Source organism: Corvus cornix, chromosome 2, assembly GCF_000738735.6.
Source record: "Corvus cornix cornix isolate S_Up_H32 chromosome 2, ASM73873v5, whole genome shotgun sequence".
NCBI classification, from domain to species: domain Eukaryota; kingdom Metazoa; phylum Chordata; class Aves; order Passeriformes; family Corvidae; genus Corvus; species Corvus cornix.
Window position 1 is genome coordinate 8608596 of NC_046333.1, and position 22960 is coordinate 8631555.

The 22960-nt window shown below is 42.3% G+C and overlaps 1 long non-coding RNA gene across 2 annotated transcripts in view; it reads left to right on the top strand.

Moving 5' to 3' along the window:
• The first annotated feature begins 359 nt into the window (after positions 1-359).
• LOC104686439 overlaps positions 360-22960 on the top strand; it is a 52397-nt gene continuing 29796 nt past the window's right edge. For both annotated transcript variants that reach the window (XR_005601617.1, XR_005601616.1), the window contains exons 1-4: positions 360-1179; positions 1372-1439; positions 9963-10299; positions 12888-13156. This is a non-coding gene — a long non-coding RNA (uncharacterized LOC104686439). The remainder of the gene's footprint in view (positions 1180-1371; positions 1440-9962; positions 10300-12887; positions 13157-22960) is intronic.

Genomic DNA, 22960 nt, shown 5'->3' on the forward strand with positions numbered 1-22960 from the left:
TGTATTGTTCTATATTATTAGTAAAGTGACTCTAATCCCTACTCCCCTTAGTTTTCCTGTTTTAAAAATTCTTCTGACTGGGATTTAGAAGACCAGTACTGCCATCCTTGATTTATTTCAGATTAATAATTTTGATGCCAGGGAAGTATTTTGCTGATAACTCCCTCACTCCCTGGAAAACCCATTCATATTTTAAAATCTTAGAAGGAAACCAGGAATTTGCCAGTTCCCAACTGTCATTTGCTCATTATAGCCTACTATTGGAGCATTGCCAGAAGCTCTCATCAGTCTGCTAGTGATGTATATGTGGCTCTTTCAGCATCACGTATGGCTGGGGACAAGAAATAGGCACACCGAAACAACAGCTGCTGATTTCACTTTGAAAATGCTCTTTGACCTTGACCCCTGCCTGAAAACCACAATATTATTAATTCAAGTCTCACGTTGTGTCTTCTCTTTACTTGTAATCTCTGTAGGTTTTATTACTAAGTACAATTTACAGATTTTACAAACTCGGAATAAAATCGCTCTGTTAGCAGGACACCCCCAATGCCAGTCTGTCTGCCAGGGTTCTCATGGGAGCTAGTTACTCTTTGCACAGCCTCAGAACCTTCCTAGTGACCCAGCACAGGAGCAGAACTAATAGTAGAAAGCCCTAAATTCACTGTTAGTGTAGAATAATCTTATTTAAAACCATTAACCTAAATCCCTACTGAATTCATTTGGCAAAACATGAGCCCTTGGAGTAGCACAGATACCATTTTTTTTGTGTGCGTGTGATAGCACATATTCTTGCTTAGGAAGATTTATCTGATATAATGACATAGCTGCATTTAGATTGTGTGAAGCAGTACGTGTCATAAACTGCTTGAACACTCGTTAAACCTGATGAATGAAATAACCCTCCTGGGCTGGAGAGAGATGTTGCTGTTATAGATTGTGATACATCATATATCACATCTGGTTGTTATTGTTCTACCCAGGTTATTTTATGTGTAAAAGGGATAGCACCAGCAGGAACAAGTCCTGCTTGTTTTGGAAGAAACAGATGCTCTGCAAACAGGAGACAGAGCAAAAAGCCTGGAAATTGGGAAATCTGCTGGAAATCTCTCTGACAGTCAGAGGAAGTGCTGGAGGACTTGACTATATGGAGAAAGAGCCTGAAAAATATTATTATAGGTAAGTTATTATATTGTGGGTTGTTTCTTTTTCTACAGTAAACCAACTTGTATTCTGATTTTAATTCTTTTCATTCTGCGTGCTTTCCCTTTGGAAATGTTGCCACAGGGGCTGCTTATCCCTTACTTGGGTCTCTCAGGTTGGAGTCTGGTACTCAATGATATTGATACGTGTCTTTTCTTCTGTCCCCAGGGTGCACCGGACTGGGACCCAGATCTGCATTTCAGTGGCTCTCTAAACTGTCTAAGTCTTGGGAAAAGGTAAATCCTCCTAAAATTGCAGGCCAAGCATTGTTCACTTTGGGTAATCTGTATAAACCTCGTATTTTTTTATTTACTGGTAGTACAATACCTCCAGTTCTCAGGTTTCCAGCTTTGGTTGGCCATGTATCTGTTGGCAGGCAGGGAGCAGATTCTATCAGCCGGACCCAATTCCCGATGGAGTCAACAGGTTCTGAGCCAGGCCAGCTGCCCTTGGCTGTGAACTGTAAAATAAATATTTCTCTTAAACTTGGAGCATCTTGAGTATTCCAAGAATGTCTCAAAAGCCAATCTAGGCTATGTCAGCTCTTCTTCATATGCAAAGGGGAAAAATCCCTTCAGAACTGAGGCATGGGAAGTATGTAATGCTGAGATGTGTCATTGTCTAAACTCTGGGCAGGGTGGGATATTAGGGAAGGTTTCCAGGGAACCAGAAAAACTTTCACAAACTTACTGGCTGACAACCAAGGCAAATGTCATTCCAGATATGGCAGAGAATTAAGCAGCTCTAGAGCAAAGTAAAAGCACATCCAAAAATAAAGATAATAACACTTATTTTAATGTTAAATGCTAAAAAATCAAGTGCTGTAAAAGTCAGTGAGAGTAGGGAAGAGACTTACAATCCCTGGTAGTATTTAAATGAGCAATTTTCTGTGATTATGATTAAAAACAAGTCTTTAGATGCATTCAAATGTGTGAATTGTTTCCTGGCTTTCAGAGGGACCAGTTTTTAAGTTGCATGCAATGTGCTTTGCTAAGCTGTGGTCAAAATTTCTCTCACCTGGACAGCAATGGGTCGTGCTGTGATACAAAAACAGTGTCTCTGGCTTAAGGTGTCTGTTCTAAATCTAATAAATAGATAAACAAAGCAAGCAAACAAACAAAATATACTTTTCAAGTAAGTCCACCTAGGAGTCAAAAATTTCTCACTGAGGCTACATAAAATTTTAGAACTAAACATTGTCCCTTACTGATTCTCCTGTTTTACATCCATTTGCTTCTTTCTCATCTCTCTTTCCAAGCCTCTCTGGGGCATCACTGGTTTTGATCCCAGTATTCTCTCAATGCTGACAATGTCTGGATTGCTGGGTTCCTTGGGTGGAAAGCACCCACAAGGAGATGTGTCCATGGAGCTACTGCCTAAGCACCTACAGCAGACAGTGGAGCTCTAGTCAGTGCAATCCAATGACCCTCAGGAATATTGGAGATCTTTCTAAAGTACTGACCTGCCTTTGGCCACATGACTCCCCCTCTGGGGTCCAGAGCTCACACTGACAGCAACTGTAACAGGGCCCTACACACAGCCACCCTGGCAGATCCTTCAGATTCTGCGTCCTAAGCAGGATCTGGGTCCTACCTTTGCTGTCCAGACTAAAATCCTGGCACATCTTTGTGATTGGTCAGTTGCTTTTTGTTCAGTTTTAAATCTTTCTTCACAATGTTTCTTCCTTTCCACATCCTTTCCTAATCATGGCAGGTGATAAGGCTGTTCTGCCTGTCACTCAGGCTCCCAGCCTGGCCATTGTTTGAGCTGGGATTTGGCTGAGCTGTGATTACTGAAATCTCAATGATTCTTGATTTCTGACTTCTCTAGCAGCAACCCTTCCCAGCAATGCCCACAGGTAAAATTCTCCTCCGGGCACCCCATTTTCACACTTAGATCCTTGGAGGTTTCCTTCTGTTACGCTTGAGAAAATCAATCCTATCCTGCTCTTACCCACAGGCTGCAAAAGGTCATTCTCCAGCCTGGATTGCCTCTCACCTTTCTTTTTCCATGCTGACACCTTTCTCTCAGATACTGAACACCAGCCTCTTGCCTTGGCTCTCTGGGCACAGCCTGGCCAGCTCCCAACCTTCTGCCTCAGCTTCCACTGCCTGTCAAGGCAGTTCTCCCTGCCAGGGTGCCATCATTCCTGGTTGACTTTTCCAACAAGAACCTGCACACTTTCTTCCACAGGCCCTAGTGCTTAGAAGATACATCTTACAAACAGCCACAAAACGACATCACAACCTGCCTTCAGAGTTCTTATTTTAATTCTACTTTGGCATAAGGCTAAAGGAAAAACCCCCAACCTTTGACATAGTACATTACACAAATACTTTATTATACAGAATAATGTAGTTGTTAATGATTTATTTCCTGTATATTTTTTATTTTTGATTATAAGCTCCTTGGGGTAAGAACTGCATTCAGGAGTTTTTTATTAGAGAAAACATAAGTACAACATTAGGATAAATTAAGGTGGGTAATAGCTTTTTTGTTCAAGAGAAGGACAGGCCTAAATTTCCTGTTAGTTGGATGTTTTGAACTCCCTTACGAGCTGTGGAAGTTGACATCAGTTTTCCTAATTCATTGGCTTTTTTTCTAGGGTAACAGGGCATGGGGTTAGCTTTGGGAGATGTGAGAGCACCTTATTTCAGTCAGTCTTATTTCAGTATAAAACCCCAGCTGCTTCTTCAACGCTGCACTTTTTGGAGAAGCCACTGGAGGGAAACCTCCACTACAAAACCAAAGCCAGCTGCAACCTGCTCCAGCACTTCCAGCCTCGTCCCTCCTGCTCCCTCTCGGATGGAAGACTCCAAACACGGTTGTTATTTTTCAGGTTGCAGATTACTTCAGGTTTAAAATCAAAGAACTAACATGACATAAAGTTATTTGTTCTATAGACACAGGAGGAAAGGAAGGAAAGAAAGAAAGAAAAATGCTTGTGTCACTTTGGATCCGTGTTAAAGCTCACAACTTTAACATTGGGGAAACAATGTTGGAATTCCTGCTCTGGCAAAGCTCGGCTTGCAGGCCACCTGTGCTGACACAAGAAAAGATTCCAAGACTGAGTGGGGAACAGCAGTAGCTCCAGTCTGCAGCCACCAGACATGTTAAGACAACCAAATCCTCTCTGATGGCCAGGCTGTTCGTCCTGCTGCTGAGGGTTTTGTGAGTGATGGCCATAGCAAAGGTGAAGTCATCTCATTCTGGATCCCTGCAAGCTGCAGAATTTCCCTTTTCCACACCAGGTCTACTCCTGTTACTGCAATCACAGTTTCTCTAATCTAAATGAAGTAGTATTTATGGCTATCCGCTACTTTTCCAGAAAAAAATAATAGTCACCAAGAAAGTGGCAATCTGGGGAAAATATGCCAAATGTGTCTAAAACATATCTCTGTGCTAATATGATTCTATTTTAGTCTGAAACAGAAGGCAGGAAGCATTTATGTTACTGAGTACCTAAATTTATCTTCAAAAGAATATTTATTAAAGTCACCATAGAAACAGAAATTTAGAAGTATTAGACTTATTCCAGTTGTTGCAATTACTATTTCCTCCACAGCAGGATCTGTTATATAGGAAATAATGAATAACTCAAGTTATGTTATAATCTTATTCTAGAGATTTTTGATCTTTAATGGAAAAAACCCCAACTTTTGTTGCATGAAAAGCTGCCCTTTCACATTCCTGCTTTAATTCACTGATCAAAAAGAGAAAAAGCCCTTGAACTATTTACTTGGAAATAAAGATATAAGGAAGAAGTTTGCATGTGCGGTGCACAATTTTTGGGCAGTATCCAGGAGTGTTTGTCAGATTTAAAAATGCTGTTTTATTTGCTGATTGATAAACAAGGTCCATGACTGACTGTACAAAGTTAAGAAAGGATCTGCTCAGCCTGGTGGCCCAGTGGTCACTCTAAATTGTGTCCTCAGTTGTCACAGCTGCTGCTTGCAAAGCCATTTTAAAGATGACCCCATTGCTGGCTTGCAAAGACCATTTTTGTAGCTTGACTTCTTTAACCACAGCATCCCCCGGCTGACCCAGCTGTGAGCTGCAGCCCACGCTCTGGCCATGCCTGGGACGTTCCCTCTGGTTTCCCAAGGGGATTACACACCCCATGTTCCTGCTGGATTGCCTCATGCTGACCACAGCTAAGCCAATGTGCTCCACTCCGGAACTATTGATAAAGAAGCATACTGCAAATGCCAAACTCTGGAACAGCTAGTTCTGTGTGCTAAAAACCAACTTAAACCATGAAAAATATTAAGTACAAAGCAGTCTCTTCTCCCATCCTTACTTTGTCCAGCCTTTCACACCACCTCTTCAGTGCAGTGGCTACTCCAGAGTTCCATCATTTCCAGTATGGATGACGCAAATGTCCTGTCATAAAAGCTTCACCTTTTCTCACTGGATGTATTTTCTAAAAGCGACAATGTAATCCGGTATGCACAGGTTATATTTATCACAGCTGGCTTAGGCAGCGACAGAATTAATTAGGAAGTGTCTCAAATGTCAGATCATTAAATGAAATTGTAAAAAGGTAAATTGTAGTCTTCAGCAAGCAGAGATCTCAGAAAATGATCCTTGAAACAAATTGCAATTGCTGTAAAATATTCATTTCTTCTTTACAATAGGGACAGTGTATATGGTTCCACATAAACACTATAACTTTCTAATTTGATGTGAAGGTCAGTATAGAGGTCGTGATGAAGAATTTCTTTTAGTCTCTGAGGAATGACTAAACACAGAACAAATATTTAATTTGCATTTTACATTACTATTGAATAGACTTTTCGTCTTCAAAAAATCCCTGTAGAGCTTATTTCAGTTCCTGTCAAAAATTTACAGGATTAAAATGGAATAAAACCCAAGATATACAACAGCTAACAGTTGATAAATTCTTCCCTTTTTACTATTTGAATAACAAAAAAGGTACTATAATAGTCAAAAATGGGAAAATGCAGCATATTTCTCTCTTTTCATCCTAACATGCAAAATTTTCTAGCCTGAAATCAATATTTAGACTTTGTAGTAGAAATACATTTTAAACGGAAAAACTCTTGTAATATAGTTTTAAAATCATGGATGTGAGGTCTGTTATTTAATGCACTCTTTGATTCCAGGGACTAACAGGAGATTTCTGTACCAGAATGCCAATTCTCACTCACATTGCAAGAGGTAGCAAATTACGACAGAAAACAGCATGGGGGGACAACACATTATTTTCCTCCGTTCTTCCTCTTCTCTCCCTGAGTCAATCTGTTTGGACTGTGTCAGCTGGGGTGTCAGAGCAGCGTGTTATAGAAAGGCATGCTTTGAAGTGGTTTCCATCCATTTGCCAGAGTATTTTGTAGGCCATTTGGGGCGCATACAGACCCTGTTCCTTACTCACTTTGCAGGGCTGACATGATGCAGAACATGGCAGGGTCCACGTGCAAACACAGGCAGGTGAGCAAGCCCTTCTCCTGCAAGACCTGCCTCACAGAGCTGTAGTGAGGGGGAAAATTGCATTGGAAATAAGTACATGCTTTCTTCCCACTGGTTCAAGCATTCTGAGGATGTATCAGCTCCAGGGGCAAAGAACATGAGTGGATAGCAGCAGTTGGTTTGTCAGCACTGAGCTGAGATTGTACTATACTAAACACAGCTACTGTAAACCAGGGGTCTGAAATATGGAAGGATTTATTAAAGGGTCTTGTTTCTTCTTAAGATTACCCCCACATCCCCAGCTTCTGTGTGGGCACCCATCTGCCTGGCCTCATGGTGTTAAAATCTGTGGCTCTTACACCTCCCACACTTATAAGAGGGTCTTGAGATTGGCCACCATCACAGGAACCCTTCACTGGAATTTCAACTCAGTTGTATGGTTGCAGAGATGGTCTCTACCCCCTCTCCTCTGCAGAACTGTTTGGACAACCTGTTCCTGAACTTAGTGAGTGCTGGGAAAGTGAAGCCACTTAAGTGGAAGGTGTCCAATATTCTTTCCCTATAAAACATTTTTGACAGCAATGTTGCTGATCCCTCCTACAGTTCCAGAAGACTTTGGGAGAAGGGAGTTCTCAGCAGAAAAGTGAACATAGATACCTGTGTTGCTGTCCCAGTCTCCTCTGCACAGTGCTGGAGAGGGGAGCTCTGTCCCATCTGTTTTTCCAGCCCTAAATTCAGTAAGAGAGAGGTGATCGTGGCTTGGAGCACAGATGTGCCTCTCCACATCACTCCCTGGGACTGTGCTGGAGATGGGAAGGGACAAAAGCAGACAGTGGTGACACTTGCAGATATGAAGCTGGGTAACTTTGAAATTCAGGTTTCAACACTGACCTTGTGACTTTGTTAAACTGTGTCAGCACATGGACCTGCTGGAGCAAGTCCAGAAGAGGGTGACGAACGTGATCAGAGGGCTAGAGCACTTTTGCCATGGATGCAGGCTGAGAGAGCTGGGGTTGTTCAGTCTGGGGAAAAGAAGGCTCCAGAGAGTCCTTAGAGCACCTTCCAGTACCTTAAGAGGCTACAAGAGAGCTGGAGAGGGACTTCTGACAAGGACATGAAATGATAGGACAAGGAGGAACAGGTTCAAACCAAGAGAGTAGGTTTAAATTAGCTATTAGGAAGAAATTCTTTGCTGTGATGGTGGTGAGGCACTGGCACAGGTTGCCCAGGAAAGCTGTGGATTACCCATCTCTGGAAGTACTCGAGGCTGGGTTGTATAGGGCTCTGAGCAACCTGGTCTGAGTGGAAGATGTCCCTGCCCATGGCACGGGCTTCAGAACTAGGTGGTGTTTATGGTCCCCTCCAACTCAAACCATTCTATGCTCCTATGATATTGGTACCCACAGACATGTATGGCACTTTCACCTAAGGTGTGATATGTTGACAACCTTCTGTAACAGAGAAAGTGTTCCCACCTAGAACTTGGCAATTCTCCACTGCACCACCAGACTCACAGTGCTCAGTGAGATGGACAGAATACGGCAGCCAAAATGCTGGTGTCCTTAAAGGAACCCAAAAGTGACTGACCATCAGTTTCTAATCCTGTACCAGTCCTGCAGAATTGCTATCATTCAATCTTCTTTGTGCTCTTACCTGGTATCACATGGACTCCTTCATGTTTGCTCCTCCTATTGAAAGCCCAGGCCTTGGTCATCTGTTAGGAGGGCACAGTGAATGTCACGAGTGAATTGTTGTTTCTTTTTCTTTGTGAACTGTTGAAGTTGCTTCTGGAGGACATAAATGCCTTTTCTCACTGTCTCCACTCCTTTGTCTTCATTTTTGATGCTGAGGGCATTCAGGAAGTACCGGTCATGTTGCATGGGATGTAGGAAGCTTAATGCACAAATCACAAACCTTCTGCTTCATTCATAAAGAAGTAACAGGAGATTTTGTTTTCTCTTAAATGAATCTTTTGATTAACAGGCTGATGCTGGGCATTTTTTTAAAAGGAGACAGCAATAATAATAAAAAGGTCTGTTTGCTTTTTGTTTCATATTATACAAGTATTTGCCTTAAAGAAGTATCAATTATATTTGTATAAGAACATTTCTCCTCACTGGTTTTAGCCCTGTGTGTTGCACTGATTAAGGGGAGTTGATCTTTGCTGCCACACAGAAATAGGAAAACAAACATGAGCTCAGTGGTTGTATAAGATGTGCTCGAGGGCCATAATTTGAGCCAAGAGGAACACTTTGTGGCTTAGACCATGCAGACAAGTCTATCAAAGGTACAACGTGTCATATACAGATTTCTGTTTAGTGGACCTTTCTGTCCCAGCCTCCACATTTATCACTGTCTCCCTGACAGGAGCTCTGCCCTGTTATCCTGACTTGTATGTCATTTATCAGTGTTAAGTACAACAAAAGAGTATCTCTTTAAACCCCCTTTACCCTTTCACATGCTTCTACCCTTGAATAATGATATCTGTCTCTGCAGCCACAAATATTCCATTTCATCCTTTCCTTTGTATTACATTAGTTGCTCAAAAAATGATTAAAATGGCATTAGTGCACTTTAAAATGAAAATTATTATATTATTGTTGGAGTAGCGTAGGAGAAGAGATAAAAGCATTTGGGTGCTTTTGCCCCCTTTTTAGGCCTGTCAAGGCAAAAGAATTTGTATATATATGTATACACAAAAAAACCCATCCACAAAATCAAAATTTGCAATGCCACCTCAGCCCAAATGACACAGCCCCAAGCCCAAAGCTGGATTTTCAGCTGTGGGTATAAATAACTGTGTTCAAAGGAAGAAGTGTAAATTATGACATAAACACAGACATTAAAATAACATTAATGGTCTTTGAACATACTTTCACATATGACTACTGCATTTATTTTATTCAAGAACAAAGAGGAAAGAGGTGAAAACAAGCCTCAGAAACCTTACAAAGGTTACACAAAAAGTATAGTAACACTGAAAACAGTTGCTAGAAGAGATGTTTTCGAGCAACATTTCAGGGCCATGCCTGCTGCCATGTTTTATAACAACAGACTGCCTTTATAGGAAGTTGGTAACATGCTGGGAATCATAAGCTTCACAGAATTTATGTTTAGCTACTGCCTTGCTAGACATTTTATAGAGATGTGTTAGCAACTCTGTATAACAGGTATGGTCCAGGCTTGGGTTATTAATTATAGCTTGGAGATTCAATTTAAAATCAATAAAAACCCAAATGAATTGCCAGTTTGAAACTTTGCTTCTCGTTTTCTCATGTGTACATATGCATAAATCATCCTGTTCTCACACCTCCTTCTCTGTTTTCTAGACCTATTTCCCAGTTCTCTTTCTGAAAGGCAGAAAACACCTCATGCTTCACGTTTTTCCCAGCCTCCACATGCTCCTGAACTGGTTGGATGCATTCCCTGGCACTCCTCATCACTATGCTGGATCCTTTCAGACACCACTTACAGGATACTGGGACCTGCAATCTTGGGTACAACAGTGAAGCAGTATCTGCAGAGGGAGAGAGCACTGCATGGCACAGCTACTGCAAAGTGATGGCATGGGAAAGGATGAAAGGATCCCTCTCACTACTCCAGACTTGGATCCTGAGACAGACATAATTTGTGCAACACGTGTCAAAGCCTCTGGGACAAAGACGGGTAAGCTGCTGCATGGTGAAAATACCTGATGCTGCAGGAATGCCCAGGAAAGGATTATTGGATAAAACCAGGTCACCTGGTCCTGAAGCTGGTACAACACCAGGAATACAAGGATACATGGAAATGGGGGAGAAATTTGGAAGGTAGGGTGTCTCCAGGAGCTCGTGATTTCCAGATCTGGTAGCTGAAAAGGCTCTTGGGGTGTTTAGGAGCTGGAGGATAGTTGCTATCCCTGAGCAGATTTGTCTTTTGTATTTGTATCCTTGTTACCATTTGCTTTCAATGTGGTAATTAAGAGCCTGGCCATATATCCTGCTAATTGCCTTCTCTTGTTTTGCCATTGAGTTTACTTGATCCCCTGCGTACCCTGGTCTTAAATACACTTAGCTGAAAATCACTAGATTTCTACTGAGTAGAGAAGGCAGGTTCTGGACAAGGTTTTCAGCTGAGTGCAAAAAACCTCTAATAGGCTTACAAAAAAGACCATATAATGGTGTTTGCAGCACTTGTGTGATGGCATGGCAGACTCTATGGAGTCTGCTTCTCATTGACCAGTTGCTATCACAGACTGGAGATCTGAGATCAAGTCTCTCACAGAGGCTGCCAACTGGCACAATACATTTTCCAACTGGCAAGCAAGTCCCAACCCCTGACTGTCCCAGGAGCATCTCTGGAGGGCAGTGAGGCAGTCTGAACCTCCTTTTTCTGGCTGCTCTACAAAGACACCACCAAAAGACCCATCCTGGTGTGACCATCACATGTATGCAATGCTTTGGATGAGCTCCTCTCAGACAAAGCCTTACACAAAGCCACTACAGCAGTAGTTTTCCCAAAATAGGATAAACTGACCTAACAGCCACTTCCCAGTAGAAGCAGTGCCTACTCCTTTCCCTTTTCTCCATCTCTGCTCTCTGCTACATACTCTTGTCATTAACCACGTGGTAGGTATGTGTCTGAATCCCCCTGCAAATGGATGCAGCCCATTCACTCAGAAAACTCCTATTTTTTGTTCCTTGGTTACCAAAAATTGCAGGAGACTGGACTGAGAGGCAGCAGAAGACCATGAGAAGGGATGAGGAAAATAGAGATGGTGCACAGGAGATAGTGGGAGCCATGTCTGAGTGTAGGAAAAGGGCAGAAGACTCATGTCTGTTTTTAGGGCAGGAGTGAGCCATTAGACCAGCCCAGTAGATCATGACACTTACCTTGATGCATCCTTAGCTCTCCTAGGAATATCACTCCTGGTACAACTGAAGGCAGACTTCTCACAAGTGCCCCGGGACTGGTGGCTCACAGCTGCCATACAATCAGCTCATGACCTTTCAGTCATTTCCAACGACGAGCTCTCATTTTATGGGAGGTATTTTTTGGGTGTTATTTCCAAATGCATCAGTTAATATTTTGCACCTGGAATGAATTTTACCCTGTTTCCATTATTCCAGTCCAAAGCACCATGCAATCCCTCCTGTACCACATACCAATTCTTCTCTGCTGGGAACATCTCCCAGCTTTGTGCCATCAACACACACCATCACATGCTCCTGACATTTGTGCCAATTTAGGCTACATTTTCAACAAACCACAAGCTATTTCACCTACCCTGATGGAGCATGGCTTAGCCCCACATTGTCACTTAGTTCAGAGTTTGATGTTAAAAAACCTCCTGGCAAGATTGTTATAACTCCCACTGAAATCACAAGGGGTCTTGGCAGGCATGAGACTGTGTCAGGCCACTGTGCAGAACAGGCTGGAAAGTTTAGGACCTAAGTCTAAGTTGTGAAGAAAATGGTTTGAATCTTCCAGTGTTTTTTTAAGGTAAATTTTCTAGCTTTTTATTGATCAATACAATGGAAAAAAGCCCCCACCCTGTGTTTAAACAAAATTATAGTGAATTGCTCAAAGGCAAAACAAAATTCTCTGCTCAGCTGTTTGGCTCACATTCATCTCCCTTTACTCCTATAGAAGTGACATTTTAATTAACTGTGTCAGGTGGATGTGTAACATCTCTGCTGAAAAGCCTGTATCTGCTCAGCTGTGTGTCATAGTTTCTATACCACTAGGATCTACTAGAGGTCATGCTTTTGTGGCAGAAGTATCCAAATTCTAAACAAATACTTCCTAATACATAATCTGTCAAAGCTTTTCTTCTACTTGCACAAATGTATGGAAACTAGTGATTTACATACACAATTTTTTCTAAAAGCAAGCAAAAAATTTTCTATAGCAGGATCAAAAATCAGGTCTTTGTGGGTAATAAACAGTTCTGCATGGGACTGGCTGGCTAAATGGTAGTGATTTTGTTCCTCGAGTGAGTGCTTTTAGCTATGAATACCTAAGTGTGCAAATGTAAACCGCTGCTTCTGCAAATATATGTGCAGCTCTGAGGTTCACTTTCTGTGAATGTTAATGGACACAGAATTCAATCACATGAATATTCAAAGAAAGTGAACACAAAAGCAGCACAAGGGTGGTTGAAGCAAACAGATGTAAAAATGTAAGCCCAGAATCATGGCTTCCCCCCCCTCGTCAGTGTGAGTGCCTTCAACTTTGAGAGCTTTACAGTATTAACCAGATTCTGAATTTTTCAGGTAAATATAATGCAGTACAAGCTGTGACACTTCACAGAGTCTTGTGAGGAACATATCGGTTGTGTCAGGAAGTTTGATTTGGATCTGAAGCTTTCCTAGTCAACTGTCAGCTTAGACCTACATGGGAACGCCGTGGTGCAGGAAATACTTCTGCTGGGATGACAAGGATATGGCCAAAGAAGATGAACACTAGCTTTATGAGAGTCCCTTGTCAACCAGGAATGAGGGAAATGATGTTCGTGAAATTCTTTGAAAGAGAAGGGATGAAGGTGAGCAATATTTTCATTATTTTACTACATAACAATGTATGGTGGGGTTTAAATTGCAAGTGTGTGATTTTAACATCAGTGAATAGGAGGAAGAAACAAAGGAGGAATGGAAATCTGTAGGTACACTTATATATGTACTTGAACATATATTCTCAATCTGTCACCTTTAGATGTGCCCACTTAGCTGCAGCTGTGAGTGGGGACCTCTGAAAGAATCACAGAAGCAGGAGTGGGCATACAAATAGAGTAAAACTCCAGGTGGCTGGAGTGCTGCATTTTGTAATTCAGGAACTTTCCTGATGCATTTTAATTTTACCCATAAAGAAATCACACATGGACGCAATCTACAGGGAAAGAACACTGGAGGTTATGAACGAAACCAGTTAAAATTAAAGAGAGGCAATTCAGACCTTTGGAAAAGCTAATGGCATTTTCCCAAGCACATCATGAGCGCACAGTCAGCGGGAGCTCACCACACATCAGTAATGTGAATAAATGGTAACTCCCCTAGGGCAACTAAGGGGAAACTGAGGCATGTAGGGTACTCACTGGAACTCTGATTCTGCAAAGCACTCCAGTATGTGTTTCAAACATGGGCCATCCTCACTCAAGGCAAATGCTGTTTTCCTGAACTTTGTAACTGTTTGTCTCAAATCCTTCTCCCTAAAAGAGGGATGATGTGATGGCTGTGCACAGAATTATTCTGTGGTTAGAAGTATGCATCTGTTTAGTTCGGTAAGAAAAAAGTTACACATATGGCTGAAGGCCAGAGCAGGACAGGGTCAAAGATGGGCTTGAGACAGAAGTATTGTTAAGAACATCAGGCACAACTATCACTGGTGTGATGGCAGAAGGAAGTGAAGAAGAGCAAGAATTGAGACTGGAGGTGACAAACAAAATAAAAAAAAAATGTAGGAAGCCTCATGAAGATGCACTATTGAATCTGCATTGCTCTTTCAATGGAAATTAAATGTAGCATGCTTACTGACCATGCAGAGTACACAGGAACCAGCTTGGAGCTTCCTAGATAGCCTTATATTGCATCAGCAGAAGTGAGGGGTACTGTGGAAAGGCTCCTGTCCCCTCATTCACTTGGTAAGATGAGCAAGACATGGCAGGGCAGAAATCAGCACATTTCTTTTCAGTATATTCCCTTTTAATCCTCTTTTTAAAAACTAAGGCAAATCTGTGCAGTGATTCGTGCAAGCTCCATGCTCCGAATCTTCATTTCTTCATTACGCCTTCATTTCTGCCACACAGCAACTTGTTTCTTTAATAGCTATGGAGGAAAATTGATTATATTTATTTATTTAGCTAACAGGAAGGGTTTGGGTTATGTAGTCAAGCCAGTAGGTCTTGAAGCCTGTTCTAGCAGCTTAACAGCTGATGACAGACCCTCAATAATCAAATCTAAATGTGTTTTCTAGGAAATTAAATACTACCTTTCATTATACTGTCTTATTGGCACTATGTCAACTGCTATTTTACTGATACTCCTCCAGAAAAACGAGATCTGATAAAAATTTGCATTTCAGTTTACATTATTTATCAGAACTTTAATTTAGACTTCATAAATGTCTCATAATGATAATAACTGCAACTCTCTGCACAGTTGCATTAAGACCTACCAAAATTGTAGCACACAGCATCACTTATTCTCTGTGTGGTTTCAACATAGAATAACTCCCTCTCTATTCCACCCTGTGTCAGCACCTCCTGCCTCTTCTGGAAATGCCACCAAATGAGTTGGAGATGGTATAAACATGACTGAAATCAATTTACTTAAAAGGATTGTGAACATTGATATATGGGGAGATCCACTGTGGTAACTTATGGAAAATTGTTGGGGAAAGGCTGGTACTGCCTGAGTGCTTTTCCTTTTTTCTTCAATGAGACGATCTGGTGAAAAAGCAGAATTTGAGCAATTTCAACTCCCCTAACTGGAGTCATTTAGGAAGCAGGCACATAGTCTACACCAGCCACGTGGGGTCCCTCTACATTCAGTGAAGAAGAGAGACACCTTCATCCCTCTTATTGTGGCCTCTCAGAGCTTATGCTGAGGGCCACTGTGATTTTGGGCAATCCTTCCTCTGGAAGACCTGATTTTCTTGGCTGGGGTTTGCCAAAAATGCTGCCTTGAAAGAAAAATCTCTTTGAGTGTATTTTTCACAAAATCCTGTGTTCTTTGAAAATTTTCTGATCCTTCACTTTGAACAGTATCCAAACTGAAATAAAACCTAAACAATATCTAGTTGCTAGTTTTCTTTTTCCATATTCCAATACTCTCTGCCTTCTCTCCATTTTTATTTTCCTTTGCTTTTCCAATGGAGGGAAAACAGAACAGAAAATACAGAGAGTGTGGGGATGATTAAGCCTATTTAACTACCCTGTTAAAGGTTTTCTAAACATACAGCCAGGGATCTGCTCAGGACTCTCAGGGTAAGTATGGCTTCACCACAGGATATTCTCTGCAGAGCTGTATGGGATTAAGTGAGCAGGGTTACCTCTTCACTTTCTCTTCAGCCATTAGCCCGCAGCAATCTGCTCTCCACACTCAGGCTACTCAGAGTTGAAGTGACATGAGAGAATCTACAGTAATGGCTCATTTCTGCCAGGCCTGTGCCCTGGTAGCAGATAGTCCCTCCTTCCATCAACCTGGTGGCTCAAAACAGGCAGGATGCTGCCAGTCAAACAGAGCAGCCTGGTTGATTATTCTGCAAATATTTTGCTTTTTCAAATTTGCTTACACACCAAAATATGGGTTTAGCTGATAAAAGCCAATAGCTCCATCAGAGTCCATTACAATCTATCAGGAAAATACTCAGTAATTTCCAAATTAGTCCATGGACTACAATACATTCAAGTCATCTTCATAATCTGTCTTGTAAAAAAGCCTCACCGTAATAAGAATTACCTAAACATGGATTTACCAGACAGATAGCTTGCAATGTAAATGACTTGTGTTTGGATAGGTAGAATGCATATCAAAATGCATGCTCAAATGAGAGACCATATTGACTCGCTCTGAGTTGTTATGGTCTATTAGATAAATATTATCTTGGTTCAGGATTGTGGTAGTTTTCTATATGCACAGTTTTCTGATAAGCCATATGGACTCTCAGATAAAATTGTGCCTTCAGATTTCAAAAGTGATATGGCTGAATAGCTGTAATGAATATGAGGAGGCTCCTGTTAACCAATTAATCAGAATGTGTCACTGAATGCCCCCTCCCTGTGTTCTGTTAGGACGTGCTACAATACCCACCCAGCAAACATGCACTGCTCAGTGGTATTTTGGCAAAAAACACATGCCAGGGGCACAGCAACCAATCCCTGTACAAGAGTGGTGGCTGTATTAGTACCCCTACACTTTTGTGATTCCAGTCATCTTTTGATTATTTTTCACCCTGTTCACACAGTGCACACAGACTTACAATCACTGCTCACCAATATTAACAGAAAGAACTTTAATGGTGTCAAAGACATGGATTTCCATCCTGCATTGCTTTTTCTCACTTAATAATAATGTACTAAACACATTTTTCAATCGTCAGTGGCAAAAACTCAGTGGATTTACATTTCATCTGCATGGAATGTGAGCTCCAGGGATGTCTGCATAACCTGTACAGTGTTCACATGAACTAAACAAGGCTGGGACTCAAAAAACCACTTGCTGAAGCCAAGTCCGAGCTTTGAAGGTGACACATCAAGCAACTGCTCCATCCTTAATAAACATGGGGGTTTCTCCAGGGCATTTGTACACCACACTGACCTGGAAAATTATGTGGTGAATTCTAGTTTATTTCAAGTGACTGTGTTTCTTAGAGCCAACTTTTTTTCTTTCTGGCTAAACCTTACAAAAGAGGTCTCTTGCTACCACATAAAACCCTGTGACTTCAAGAGGACAAAAAAGGACATTATTTCTGGATAAATCAAATTTTGTTCACCTTTTCCTCATCATTATGGAGTAAATTTTCTCCTGAAGAGCAACACAAAGATGTTCCTACACAGCGCGGTTTAGCATTACGCAGAGATAACTGAGGCACCTTAGGGTACCACAGGCCTTATAAATGACGTCTGAGTGCTTTCCCATAACTGTTCCTCAGAATGGGCAGTGTATCAATGCATAAGTACTTGTAAAAAGTTTTTTTAACAGATGTAAAATGGTCTCCCAGCAGAAAAAGTGCCACATGGCTGTCGTGTAGGATGCTCCCAGATGCTGCAGAGGGTGAGTCTCACTTTGGGAAAGAGATGGTCCAGATACAGGCAAGGCCACGAGCACCATGATATCATTCCTCACAAATGGGTTAAGCAACTTTGTTTCAGCTTATTTTACCTGCAGAACTTAGAAGCTAAGGCAGCATAGAGCATATTATAAAAGTAATTTTAACAGGTCAGAAATGTAACTTCATTTGGTCGTCTGTACCATGACTTCCTTGTTATCTTAATATTATTTAAAAGCATCTCTGCATTGAATGGCTAACTTCATTCTCTGAAGCATGCTGCTGAAATGTAAACATCATACAACTTTGATTTCCTGTGAATAGAGAACACATGCTGTTACTGAAAAGAGCATACAAGATTGCCACGCTTTTAGAAATCAAATGTTAATTATGAGTGGGGATTGGAGGACATAATAAGCTTTTGCCCATTCATTGCGGCCAAAGATAATTTCCAAACCTCTACAAAAATTGTATTTTGCAGGTCTGTTTGGACTCGTATTTTATTAGGAGAGCAGTGCTCCCAACCCCTAGTTCTGGCAGAGGAGGCTGTGGCTGCAGGCACTGTCTAATGCTCTTGCTACCTTTGCAAAGAGGACATCAGCATCTTGCCTGTGCTCATGTTCACAGCCATCCTCCATGAAGGAGTGTTAAGATTTTCAGCTTTAAACAGCTCTGCCATGCTGTGATTGTGCTGTTGAAGCTTTTATAGGCCAAGTTACACAATGATGTTTTTCTTTCTGTGTATATTAGTCTGTATGTCAAAATTCCAACGTGAAAACAACACCATTGTGAGCCTGAAGCATTAAGAGGTGTCAAAAGAAAACCAACTGCAATCAATTGCTTTATCTTCCCAAAAATTTGACCACAGGCAAATGAAGATGTGGCCTGAGTTTCCACTAAAACATACAACTTATTAAACCAAAGTTACACAGTTTGTAGAAGTTTTGGATTCCCTTTGCTTTTCCAGGCTTTAATAGTTTATGCAGCTTCTTTTAACAATGAAAACAAAAGTGGGAAAGAGCTGAATATTGATAATAATATTTCAAAATTCTCCTAAAAACTACTGTGACTAGAAATGTTCACCTGCAAAACTCTATGGAACATCCCCCTGTTCCAACATGTAACTCATCTGGGAGGAACTGGAGTGCTGGCAGGAAGTAATGCACAATTGATTCTTGCTGCCACAATGCAGGTTATGACAGGAACTCTGTTTGCTATTCTTAAATAACTGCTTTGGAAAAAGACTGCTTCTGCACCCTGTGTTTCAGTGTACCTTTGGCACTGCCAGACTCTAAAGCCAGCAGACCACTCTGTGGCCAGCCCTTCTGAAGGCAGCCATCCCTTCCATTCTCTAAGGAACGCTGCTCTCAGGAGATTTCCAGCACAGCCCAGGCTCTGTTCAAAAGGCTCAGATAGGCTTGAATAAACATCTGACCTTCACAAGGAAGAAAATGTAAACTTTCCTCCCCTCCGACCCAAACTGGGACTCTTTTGAGGTTCTTTTCTACTATTTGTCTTTATTTATCAAGCAAAGAAAATATATTTGACCCTATATAATAGCAGAAGATTTTCACACTTAAAGAAGTTTTCAGCTATAATGGAAACGAGTGAAGAGTTCAAAATTGTGAATAAATAAAAAGTTTGTTGGAAGAAGTTTTAAGGTTTTTTATACTGGAAGAGTAAAAAGAATAAATAAACCCCCAGGTACACAGCATATGATGAGCCCCGTCCCCAGCTCAGGGTGAAAACTGTGCTTGTTTTGTGGAAAAAGTGCAAAACTGTGTGGCTTGATCAGCCAGGATTTCATGTTTTTATTTTACTAGAGCATTGCTACTTTCAGTGAATTTTAATGTGTGCCATCAAAACCCAAAAGTAACTTAAGCAGATATTGGTTTTCTTTTTTATTAAATGCATACCTTTTCACTTGCCTTTTTCACTGAGCACTTCATGTCCTCCTCCAAATTGTTCTAGGTTCAGCCTCCAAGAGAGTAGCGAGGGAAAATCAGGCCATTTAAAAATAAAATAGATTACTTCTGCACAGCTTTCTTTAATCAAAACCATTATAACTGAAGGCTCAGAGCCTTGATTACACCTCTTCAGAGGGCACCCCTTGATTTTTGCACGACATCCCTGATTATTTTATTTACTTATTTATTTATTTATCAGCTTTTACTTCTGGCATTGATTTCTAGGTCACCGAGTTGAGGATTTTTCTTGCTTTAAATGGATTTGCTTGTTTCTCAGTGGCAGGTTATTTTTCTTACAGGGGCTATGAAGCAAACATGCCTCTTTTTCAGAAGACGACAGAAATTCCCGTGATCACATATTCCTGGAGTTCTTTCTCTTTTTCCTTCCCCTAGCCCCTGTGGTGAGCAAGATTGGACCAAGAGTCATTCTTCCCGACCTTTCCCGAGCCCCTGCAGAGCTAAGGGCCAAAAGGTCATTTTCTCAGGTTCCCTCAGGAGGGAGAATCCAAAGGTCATTCCCTCCCGCCCCAGCTTACCCCAAGTGCATCTGAGAGACATTTAAAACTCCTTTGAAGAGGGAGGGCAGAGACTGAGTCCATGTGCTCACGGACTGCCCCTCAACAGTCACGAGATGTGAACCAGGGCTGCGCGCGAAATGTTTATCATAGAATTTCAGAATTATTTAGGTTGGAAAAGACCCTTTACAGCATCAAGTCCAACCATTTGCCCAGCACTGCCAAGTCCACCACTAAACCATGTCCTTAAGTGCCACATCTACAAGTCTTGTAAGTACCTACAGGGATGATGACTCCATCACTTCCCTGGGCAGCCTGTGCCAATGCTTGATAACCCTTTCATTGAAGAAACTTTTTCCTAATATCTGGTCTAAACTTCCCCTGGCACAACTTGACGCCATTTCCTCTTGTCCTACCACTTTTTACTTGGGAGGAGAGACCAACCCCATCTGGCTACAACCTCTCCTGTTGTAAAGAGTGATAAGGCTCCCCTGAGCCTCCTTTTCTTCAAGCTGAACACCCCTAGGTGCTCCTCATAGGACCTTGACGCTCAAACCTACCCAGGCCTGGCCTTGGGTTCAAACTTGGGCACTGTGAACCTCAGCATGGATGGGCAGAGATTGATCACACAGCTGTGACATGGGCCTAAACATTTCTGCTTTCTTTCCCCCAAATCAGCCTTTTCTTTTTCACAGTCCCCAGAATCCTTCTTGTCCTCCCAGATCTGGGTTTCACTAGGAATTAACCAGATGCCATTGGGGAGTTGTGTTAAACAGCTCTGAACATCCTGATGCTCCTGGTTCTTGGGAATGGGGCCACAGGGATCATTTTATGAGTCCCCTTAGAAAACAACCCCCGATAGACTCCCACAGTCTCACCCAGAGCTCCTGCTGCTGCTGGCTGCTGCCCTGTCATCCGTGAACCCTGTGGACCAGTTTTGGATTTCCCAAGGCAGAAGTAAATAGTTAAGGCTAGCTCCTCTACACTTCCTCCTCATCCCTTTCAAGGAAAAAGTCTCTGCATTGCTTGCTCTTTGAATGATGAAGTAAAAGCAAGCGATTTCTCATCGTTAAATTCTTTGAGCTGCCTGAGGAAGGAAGGAAGAGAAGAGCAACACTTATTTCACAAGGTCCCCTGCAGAAGGGGGGCACCAAGGGTCACTTCCTCTCAATCTGTCCCCTCCGAAGGAGAGCAGTCAGGCTGTGTCAATGCCACGGTCCCTTTGTGGCGGGTAGGCAGCCAGAGGTCATCCTGTGCCCCAGCCCCGCTCTCACTGGGACGCACACACGCTGCTGAGCCCCGGCTTTCTCTTGCACACGGGGGGCAGGGGAGATTAGTTCTTTTTTCCTCTCTCTGCTTTGTGTAGAGGGAACTCACAAGTCACTACCTGGGCCCCTCTTGGAAAGAGACAATAGCAAAAGGGCAGTCCCTAGGGGTTTTTCTCTGGGGATTTTCCAGGCTGCTGGGACATGGTAGAATTAGCTGAGCAAAGCTTTAAAATCTAAATAAAAGTGAAGTGCTGAAGTACAGATTTCGAGCCACTTGGAGGTTTTGGTGACACTGCCAGTGCAGTTGCAAATCCACAGCAAATCCACAGACTTCTCCCTACACATCAACCTGAAATTTCAGGAAAACACTGAGCTTCCATGAAGCACTTTAAGAAAGCAAGGATCATGTGAAATACATGAGAAAATTCAGGTTCTGTGTTGTCAGACAGGAAACACCTGAAAAATAAAACCACCTATCCTACCTATTGTTTGCGGTATGAATTGTTGCAGATGACACCTTTTGGGTCTGATCTGAATCTTTTGAAACAACTCAGGTGTTCTGGCTGAATTTCATGGGCTTTAGGTCAGGCCATGACTGGGCTTCAGTCCTTACATTAGTCTCTGGGCAGATCTTTAAAGGCTAATGTGGAATTTAGAGTCAAGGGCTACCTTTTCATAGATATCTTCTGTTCTTTCAAGTCTTTCGGTCAAATTTTGTTCAAATAGGGTTTTGCAGTTCTCACTGAACTCTCCCTCTCCTTCCTCCCCTTCCTCCCTCTCCTTCCTCCCCTTCCTCCCTCTCCTTCCTCTCCTTTCTGCCTTCTCTTCCTCTTCCTCTTCCTCAACAAAGTCAGAATGACATCTCTTAAGGCATTGCTGGCCCTGTGACTGCAGTCTGCACTGAAATAATTCAGGATTTTCCCTCACAGCTCTTGAGATTACACACAGTTTCTATAAGAGAAGTGACACTTAAATGTGAAACAACACAGTTTTTATGGCCTAGGTGAAATATCTCTGTGATGCTCTGAGGCTTGAGCAGTAAATGGTCACGAAATGCTTTGAGATCCCTGTCTAAGTGCGCAATACTGTTACCTACAGCATCTCACCACTGTGAAGCTCAGGGCTGCTGCTGTCCATCAGTGCATCAGAAAACCTCCCTCGCAAATGAAGATTTTAGCTTCGCACAGGGAAGTGACAGATTATTCCACACACTGTGTTGCAGTGACACAGGTGGGGGTCCTCTGCCCAGGACTGAGCCTTCCTCCCCACACACGGAGTCATTCAAGGATGTGAGGGGCAACAGGGTCCTCTTTCCTGCACAGACTCACTTGACTCATTCAAGCGTGAGCTCCTATTTCCGCCTGTGCCTGTGGATCCATGTCTTTGCCTTGGAGCATTCCACACTTCAAATGGTGTTGCAGTGGGGATCCTGCAACACGCATATATCAAACCAGGAGTCCCGTGGAAAGGAAATATATATGGACAGACAGATTCTTGCTAGCTGTTTCAGAGATGTTTATTTCTCCAGCCGCACGGCCGGAGCTCTGCTCAGGAACTGTTCCAGTCACTGGACCAAGGGTCCTTCTGCCCGCGCAGGGAACACAAACCAACCAATGGGAACGAGGCTGAGCAGGGGCAGGGAAACCCCGTGTCTGTGCCCTCAGGGCCCCTCTCCCAGGGCTACACGGCAGGGGAGGGACCCCAACACCTCACCCGTTTTATTTTAATAAAAGGAGAATGAAAACAACTGGATAAACATAACAAGAACCGTTTCAAGACAAAACAAGCCACCCTCCTGAGTCTTTAAATGTCCAATCAGATTCTGTGGAAC